We start from the raw sequence: 9935 nt of genomic DNA, 5'->3' as shown, positions 1-9935 counted from the left end.
TAGAACAACAACAACAACAAAAGCCAGCTCGTGATGGTGACCATGTCTAATATTTTTTAGCCATTTTGCCCTACACATTTAGAAACTTAAATACTGTATGAACACCTCAGTCTGTCTTGTTTGTCGTTTCAAGGGTTGTTTGTGTGCATTTTCAACGAATTCCTTGTGCCTTGGCTAAAGTCTCCATATTATGAAGTGGGTTTTTTTTTTCAGATGTTGGGAGCAACACATGCACATATTCACACACTGTTAATTCCAAGCCTTCTTTGCAGAGGCATAGGACATTGTATTTGCACAGTTGCCTATAACTTTTGAGTGGTTTTAATCATGGACAGTCAAGAAATGTTCACCTGAAGCCGTAGAAGATTTAAGCAGAATGTTCTTCAAAGAGATAGTGAAGATATTTACTATGTACAAATTTTGTTTTTGTTTTGAATGTATTTTTTCCCCCTTAGGTGAATTGTGTATTTTTTTTTTCAAAAAGGAACAGATAAACAACAATAACAAAGTTAACCAAACCTTGCAAATGGGTGCCCTTTAAGGGACAAGGTTTCCGAATTTCATCACGAAGTGAATACTCAGTTCATTCCTTTTTTTCCCACCCCCTCTATTTTTCTACTCCCTTTCAGGGTACGGAAGGATTCCCACAGCCAGAAGGGAAATCCAGTGGAGGATCTCTGCCCGTGGGGCAGAGAATAAATGACAGGAGGGAATGAGGAGGGATGGGACAATTTGGGGTGGAAGTTATTAAACCTGATAAGAGTGAATCTGCAAAGGGCGATTGTCTGTAAATCTCACGACTGCTGAGCGCTGCCTTGTGCGCGCAAGGACAGACGCTCTTCAGGACAGGGCTCCGGACAACCGCGGTGGACTCGATAAAAACCAAGGAGAAGCTTCATATAATGCAGAACTGCAGAATTCAGAATTCTGCAGGCTTTTTATTTGATTTCTTAACGATAAGAACACCAAAAAATGTGCTTCAGAATGAACTTCAGGAATAAACCCTATTTTTTCTTCATTTCCAGTTGTAATTTTCATGGTACGCCTCTCCTTTTCTCCCTCCCTCCTACCCTTCCTCTCTCCCTCCTTTCTTTCTTCCTTCCATCCTGTTCTCCTTCCTTCTTCTTTTCCCCTACTTTAAATATTAACACCCTAAATCATACAAAATCTATAGAGATTTCCCATTGGGAGCATGAGCAAAGATTTCTTCTTTGCCCCCAGAGCTGGTTTGGACATGGGAAAGCATTCTATCTAATTTCATTGTGTGGTGGGACTTGGAACGGGTTTTGCCATTCCTTCCCACCTTTTCCAGAATTAAAATCAGTCCCAGATCAATATTTTGCAAGACAGTTATTACAGACTTGGAAATTCAGATGCTTTGGATGCAAATTTATTAATGAGAATAATTGTCTTTTTCCTTTTAAGTCAATAACTCCATTATCTTTTTAAATCTAAAGATCATTCCAACCTAAATAAAAAGCATTTGAAAAAATTTTAATTTTTTTCCTCTAAAATCCTTTCAATCTTTCTGGTATGGCATTGATTAGTTTAATAAGCAAACTCTAGAGCTTAAAACAAGAAAAAAAACCATGAAGATACTTTTATATGTAAAGCTATTTAAATTATATCACTAGCATAACTATTTTATAGTCTTGTACATGTATAATTTCAAATTTTGCATATGTAATTTTACTTTTTGCTAATATTAGGTATTTTTTAAGATTAGAAACATCTTGAAATATTTGGTTAAAGTTTATATACATTCTTTAGGAAAACTGAAAAAAAAAAGAAAACTCCAAATCTAGTTTTATTAAGAACAAAGTATAAATTTAAAAATATACACACATATATAAAGAGATATGCAAATAAACACATAAGAATAATTAAAACCCGCGTCAATTTTTCCATATGGGCATTATTCAAAAAAAAATCCTAGAAATTGCAAGAGAAATCTTTCGTTGGGAGGCCGACGCTCAGTCATCGAACGGGCAACAGCGCCCTCTGTCGGGATTTTAAACAAGCAAATCCTGCAGGACCGCTGATTTCTTTTTCTAGCTGTCCAGTTCCATTCTTGAAAACCTGTTTTCGTTAAAAGCGTTTTAAAAGTTCAGTTCTTATTACATGTACTAATTTTTAAACGATTGTTTCAAAATCTAAAATGTTCATACGTCTCAAAAAATGTACACTTAAAAACTCAATCCCTACTGAGAAAATTTTCCTCCCTTGAGCCTGCTTTGCTTTGCTCTTCACTTTCTGCTGCATTTCGCTTTAACCTCCAGTCACACGATGTGGGAAAAGAACTCCAGGAGGACTTAATAGATGCCAAACAAAGCAAACGTAAAGGCGAAACAAATTCTGGTTTGGAAAGGAGGATAAACGGGTAACATATGCATTTTCATCATTTCACTTTTCCATTCATCCTGCCTTATGCCTGTATTTCTTTTTCAGGGCACGCACACAATCATCTAGGTTAAAAGCTTGCTGGAGACAATCGAGATAGTTATATCATTATTTTTCCTTTTCACTTATATTTATTTCCATTTATAAGAACGGAAAGGAGAGTTAATAATGCCCTCGTTTTCTCAGTCTCAGATGGAGGGAGTATTTTCTGATAAACGTAGGCGACAGCACCTAGGAGAGAGCCCTCTGCTGGTGGTTTTCGGAGTAGGATTATAACTTTCCATTTAAAAATGTTACTGAAAAATGCCATTATATATTTTTAAAAGATTTTACTTATTTATTTGACAAAGAGACACAGTGAAAGAGGTAACACAAGCAAGGGGAGTGGGAGAGGGAGAAGCAGGCTTCCTGCTGAGCCCAAGGTGGGGCTCAATCTTAGGACCCCGGGATCATGACCTGAACTGAAGGCAGACACTTAATGACTGAGACACCCAGGCATCCCTGAAAAATACCATTATATTAAATCAAGATCAACTGCTAGCACTGTCACGTCTCCTTTTTTCTAAGAATCTAATTACGAATTAACTAATTTTCTCAGACTTCCTTCCTTCCGCTCTTGGCACCTATGATTTCAGGTCATAAACTAGCTCCCTTTGCGGCTGCCTGATGGACTACCTTTTCTTTTAGACATTACGTGAGGCGCCTAGGTTTCCTTTTTATTTTTATTTTTAATCATCCACAAACACAGGAATAATAAAATGGAAAAAGCCAAGACTTAGAATTAGGATTATTGTGCCAAGTCAAGACCCTGATCCTCCTCAGTCTGGGTGCAGGAGCTCGAATAAGCCCCTGCTTGGAAAGTGGGATGGAAATACCAGTTTAGGTCTTCCACATACTGAGCACTTTCTTCACAGCACCATGATGCTGTCTTTCTTCGTTCTCCCCTTCCTTCTGAAATTAAGATGATAGCATTTTTGGATTTTTTTCAGAGTTGTTTTTGTTCTGGATTTATAAACAGGCAAAGGAAAAGGCAAAAGGGAGCACTGACTTACTCTGACATGTACAGATTCCACTCCCACCTTTCACCCATCAGAACCATTGATTGTCTACCAAGTTGATTAATAAGACATGACAGTTGCCCTTTTTATTGGTGACAGCCTGACTCTTCTTTTCTAACACGGTTCTATCTTGAAGCTTTCTTGTAATCACATTTTTAAAAGAATCTTGATCAGATATACATATATATATATATATATATATATATATAAAGATTTTATCCATTCATTTGATAGAGAGAGAGCACAAACAAGAGGACCAGCAGGCAGAGAGAGAAGGAGAAGTTGACTCCCCACTGAGCAGGGAGCCAGCCATGGGGCTCGATCCCACCTCAACCAATGGCAGATACTTAACTGACTTAGATACCCTGGAGCCCCCTGATCATATATTTTTAACATTGACTTGGAAAAATTACTGTCAAATGTGTAAACACAATTCAAGTACTTATCCTTGGCTATAGAAGACCTTGCTACTACATAGGTTTCAGTGGTCTGGGTCTGAGGAAACAAAATAGGAGGAGCTAATTACACAGGAGTGTTTACAAAAATTAAACGAAGATGAAATGATCTCTTCGTGACTATACAGAGTGACTATTGATTCTTTGTGATTATATAGAGTGAGACAAACACTGGAAAGGAAATAGCATTTATTATTTTAACCGCAATCTTCAAACAGTTGGGCACTTGTGAACTTGTAAAGTGATATTTAGTTGAAATCACTTGTAAGAATGAAAATCGCTGTGCCTGTAGAAACTACTTTCTCTTGGACTTTTGAGGAGCAGTAGTAATTTTATTACATATTTTAGATGTTCTGATGTCCTTAGGCTTTTCTGTTTAATTGCAGGGGTATGAAGTTGCCCAGGGGACAATTTTCAAATTTTTATCTCCTGGAGATAAAGAGGTTAAGAAATGGAAGATGGGGGGTTGGAGTAAATGATGCAAACAGCCACAGCACAGTTGTTCCCAATACCAAGGGATATTTCATACACAAAATGTGAGAGGTGCGCGCTCTCCCTGGTGTGACTAATGCGGGAAGACAGGTATTTCCATCATTGTGGACATTTTCCATATTATTGCTTTAAGAAGGAGCAATCTCAAAGGGTGAGAACACTAAACAATTTGGTTTCAAAATGCAAGCAATAGACCAATACATATCTGTGAGTAAAAATTTGCAAATAAAGACGTGGAAAGATGTAGAGCAGAAATATAACCTTTAAAGCATGAATAAACACATACAATGTATAACATCAGGGCTGAAATGTCTCTTAAGTACAAGGGACATTTGGGAGAAATTAACATTACCATGGAACTACTTGCTAAAATTCACATTTATGAATTTTGATAAAAACAGAAAGTGATATTCATTTTATGACTTTTTATTCCCTTAACAAAAGATGTTTCTTCCACTTGTCAGGTATGTCACCATGGGCATGTCCTTTGACCTTTGCAGATCTCAATTTTCTTATCTATAAAATGAAGCAAATTTACTAGGTGATAGCCAATTTTCTTCCTTAGAAATGGACTTTGTGAGATTTATGAAAGCAGCAAATAGGAATTAAAGAAAAGTTAAAATGAAAGTATTCCTTTTTGAACACATTACAGCAAAAGCTCAACTCTCTGGGACTCTGGGAAGAGTTTAAGAGAATTGACTCTGATCTTTTGATAAATACTAATCTCACACACACACACATCCACACGGTTTTTAGGAGTATCATCTGAGAAGAAAGCAAAGAAAGAAAGGATAAGAATACAGCTCTAGGAAGAGGATGTAATCTTAACAGTACCTAATTGGCACTTTGAAGGAGGTCAAGCGTCTACGTCTAGAAGAATTATATCCTAATGTACTAAAAGAGTTTGTGGTTGTGCTCTTGAAATTATGGCCAATAACCTTTTGATAAAACATGCAAAAGGGAAGGAATGGCTAATAATAGAGGTTGGAAAACACTCCATTTTTCAGAAAGAGGGAAAATCACAGGTAGGGACTCATGCTATTGTCTAGCCAGAAAAAAATGATAGCTTAGGTTGTCAAGAGTAGTTAGCCATGTACTCTGGAAGGGGAAGAGGAAATCCCTGGGAGCCAACATAGATACAGGAAGAACAGATTGTTCCATACATTCCCATTCCCTTTTGCTATAGGATTAGTAGACTGAATAGCAGGAACATAATCTATCCGGAGCACACAGAGATGTGTCAAGAATTTCTCATTGGCTCCCCCATCTGAGTTCAGTGATGCCATGGTATATAGAAGCGGTTTGTTTTTTGACTACAGACATGAGCTTTTGGAGTGGGACAGATGTGTGTCAAGTCCAGATCTGCCGCTTACTCTCTGGATGGTAGGAAAATTTCTTAACCTCCCTCAGCCTCCATTTCCTGATATGGAATATTTGAAATACATTTCCATGTAGGAGACTTACTAATTATATAAAACTTGCACATAGCAATAATGATTGGATGAGGGTTGTGATGATGATTAAATGAGATAATACATACAAAATATGTATCTTGGTCTCCAGCTTAAGAGAACCACTTGGTATGTTCTATCTACTGTTACCATCATAGATTTTATAGCTATTTGAATAATTCTCTCCTGAAGTGATTGATTGATTAATGAAAAACAATTTGAGGGCATTTTTTTGGATAGTTTCCATGGGAGGTTGTCTTTAGTCTTATTCTAATATATTTTTTTAAAAGATTTTATTTATTTATTTATTTGACAGAGGGAGAGAGATCACAAGTAGGCAGAGAAGCAGGCAGAGAGAGAGGGGGAAGGCAGGCTCCCTGCTGAGCAGAGAGCCCAATGCAGGGCTCGATCCCAGGACCCTGGGATCATGACCTGAGCCGAAGGCAGAGGCTTTAACCCACTGAGCCACCCAGTGCCCCTTATTCTAATATTTTTTGAAAAACTGATGAATCAGAAGATGAAACAGGAGAAGAGTTTTGTATTGCTCAGGTATTAAACACTGGGGAGAACAGTCAATACACCGGATTATAGCATAAGAAATCAGACGAGATCGGGCGCGTTCAGGGTGGTATGGCTGTAGACTAGCATAAGAAATCAAAACATTTTAACGGGATGATACTCTGGAACAAATCCCCCAATCTATAATTTTAACAAACACAAAAGTAACAAAAATATAAGTGTGAAGGGGAGAATCAGAGACTGACAGAGGAAGATAATAAAATACCTACAGTTGGGACACCTGAGTGGCTCAGTCGGTTAAATGCCCAACTCTAGATCCCAATTCAGGTCATGATCTCAGGGTTGTGATATTGAGCCCTACATCAGGCTCCAGGCTGGGTGCTGGGCAAGGAGACTTCTTGATATTCTCTCTCTTCCTGTCCCCTGCTCTTCCCCAACCTCAAAAACAAAACAAAACAAAAAACCACCTATAGTTTTCCACTGCTCAGGGTCTTTATGGTATCTGAAACACAATAATCACATTGGCATTCTTTCCAACAATGCACTGAGACTGGTAAGCACAGATAGTGAGTGACCTCTCAGGTTACGTTAGTCAAGGTCCTGTGTTCGGTTCTGGAGAATTTGCAATCCCATAGTCCTATATAATGGCATTTTAGGCACTGTGTTCCACTCAAGTAGCCTGCTTTGAGATTGTCCTTGATAAACTGAATGGTTTCTAAAAGAAAGCAATCAGATTTTTTTATAAATTATCAGGAGCCACATCAAAGGACAAAGAGTTGAGAAACCTGGGCTAGTCATTGTAGACCAGAGGAAATGTAGGGATGTGAACTCTGTCTTCCAATATCTGGGGCTGGTCTTGGGGAAGAAGTAATGGATGGAGAAAAAAGTTGGTATTTGTTTTGTTCATTGCTCTAGAGCCAGCGAAGTGGCTAGCCCAAATGTGCTCAACGCATTTTAGGTGAAATAATTCTCTTCCTCTAAAGATGCAGAACAAAGATCAGTAGAGGGATGTTTCCCCAGGAGGTTGATTTAACTCAGTGTAAGAAAAAAAGCATTTTTCTAAAAATTGGATGTACTGGACAAAGCAGTTTTGATTGTGGTGAACTGCCAGTCCCTCCAGGATTCGAAAAGAGCCTGGATGACCTCTGTCAGGGATGTGGTAGCGCTAGGGAGGAGGTCTGTGGGCGTGAGCCTGGCCATGAGGTCCTTTACGAGGGACACCATATTGTGATTCTACCCCATGTGCTCAGCTGGATGCTGCATTTCGAATTTAGCAGATTAATAATTGTGAAGGACGGGCATTGAGAGGTATATGTGGAAGATCCCATTATTTCTGCATCTGTGTAAGTATTATCTGATTGGGGAATTGTGCACATTTACTGAACCCATGTTTCCACATACTGCATATGTTATCTGATTTCTATTAGTAGAAATAACATCACAGTAATTATACTCAATAACCTTATTGGTCTGTCAGTCTCTGATTATTTTGCTTCTGTAATTATCACGCTCCCCCCATATTTAATAGAATTTCTGTGGGTGCTTTTATAGAACGGAAAAAAGGAAATTTATTTATTTGGAGTATGGATGAAAGGCGTTTTAGGCATTTGTTTGCCATCATTTTTGAGAAACAATTGTTTCATTCCTAAAAGAAATAAATCCTTTGGTAGAGGATTTATCCAATGATCACACTCCAAGCCAGACTCCCTTTGAGCAATTTTCCAAAATCTTTAAGCTATTATAAGTTTGCTTTTGTAAACAATGTACAGTAACTTTTATTTCTGGGTTCTTTTCTATAAGCAAATCTTTCTGCTCTCCGTATTATAGGAACACTGTGTCATCTTACCTCACAGAAAGGTATATTAAAAGAGTAAATAATTTAAAAAGCAACAATAAAAGCAAAAAAAAAATCTTTAGGTGATTTAATAAGTGCATAACAAATAGAAAAGCAATCGTTTCCAAGACTTTCTTCAACTGCGGAAGAATGCGAAGATTCTTCATAAAACCCCCATGGTTACTTATAAAGAAATCATGAAGCATGTTCTTTTCCTGCTATATTGTAAATATTTTTTATTAACTCCAGCATTATGATCTAAACAAAGAGTAAAACAATATTTAAGACGTATTAATTTTATTTATTAATTTTTATTTATTTATTTATAATTTTTTTAAAAAAATATTTTTATTTATTTATTTGACAGACAGAGATCACAAGTAGGCAGAGAGGCAGGTAGAGAGAGAGGGGGGAAGCAGGCTCTATGGCACGCAGAGAGCCCAATGTGGGGCTGGATCCCAGGACGCTGAGATCATGACCTGAGCTGAAGGCAGAAGCCTTAACCCACTAAGTCACCCAGGTGCCCCTTTATTTATTTATTTGAGAGAAGAGAAAGAGATCACAACGGGGTGGGGGAGATGGTCAGAAGGAAAGGGAGAGGCAGACTCCCCGTGGATTGATGAGCCCGATGTGGGGCTCCCTTCCCGGACCCTGAGATGACCTGAGTGAAGGCAGATGCTTAACTGACTGGGCCGCCCAGGCCTGCCAAGAATGAGCAGTTTTTAGTCCTTTTTCTCTGACTTCCTTCAGAATTTTGGTCAATATGTGAAATACGCATTTTCATTGGGAAAACTACCTAAAACCTTCAGGGAATTGAAATGGGGACTTGCGTGAGGTCATATTTGTAGCTTCTGAAGCCATTTGATGACTTTCTGGGGCTCATCCTTTCAAAAAATATGTATTCAGGGCGTATATTCTTTGCCATGTATTAAGTACATATGAAGATAAATCGGAGAAGGAAATGGTTTGGAATGTTTTGCTGTCTTAGTAAAGAAAATGAAATATTATGGAGTGAGGAGCTTGTGATCTTTACTATGAAACTACATACATTTAGGGGTATTTTGTTTCTAAGTTTAAGTTTCTAAGTAACTTATAATTCTTTTTTTTTTTTTTTAAAGATTTTGTTTATTTGACAGAGAGAGAGTACAAGAGGGAGTGGCAGGGAGAGGGAGAAGCAGTCTCCTGCAGAGCAGGAAGCCAGATGTGGGGCTCCATCCCAGGACCCCAGGATCATGACCCAAGCCGGAGGCAGACACCTAACCAACTGAGCCACCCAGGTGCCTCTCTCCCATTTCTTAATAGGAGAAACTTCTAAATTCTGCCAGTCCTGACTTTGTCCATACATCCCAAGTGTCCCCAGGTCTTGATTTATGAGTCACCAATGGAAGCCACATCTCTATCACTTCATAGCTTTTAGTCCTTGACCCTTGGGCAACAAAAGCATTGGATTGTGTACCTATAAGGGGGCAAGTCTTGGTCTGGACACCAATGTAGCCTGTGGCTTTGGTTGGTCTTCCTTCTCTCCTTGGGTCTCAGCATCCAGGAATGAGATTCTGTGAGTGAGTGTGTTGGCCTGTTGAATGACAGCTCATGGAAACAGCCAGATGGGGGCAGGAACTAGTCAGATACTTAGAGATGCTAAAAAGGATCTGTTTCAGGACTTACCTACAGACACCTTAGCTCTACCTGGCAGGCATTCTTCTGATGTTCACGAATCTGTGGTGCA

This window comes from Neovison vison, chromosome 1 (assembly GCF_020171115.1).
Source record: "Neovison vison isolate M4711 chromosome 1, ASM_NN_V1, whole genome shotgun sequence".
NCBI lineage: Eukaryota > Metazoa > Chordata > Mammalia > Carnivora > Mustelidae > Neogale > Neogale vison.
This window is presented reverse-complemented; position numbering follows the sequence as displayed.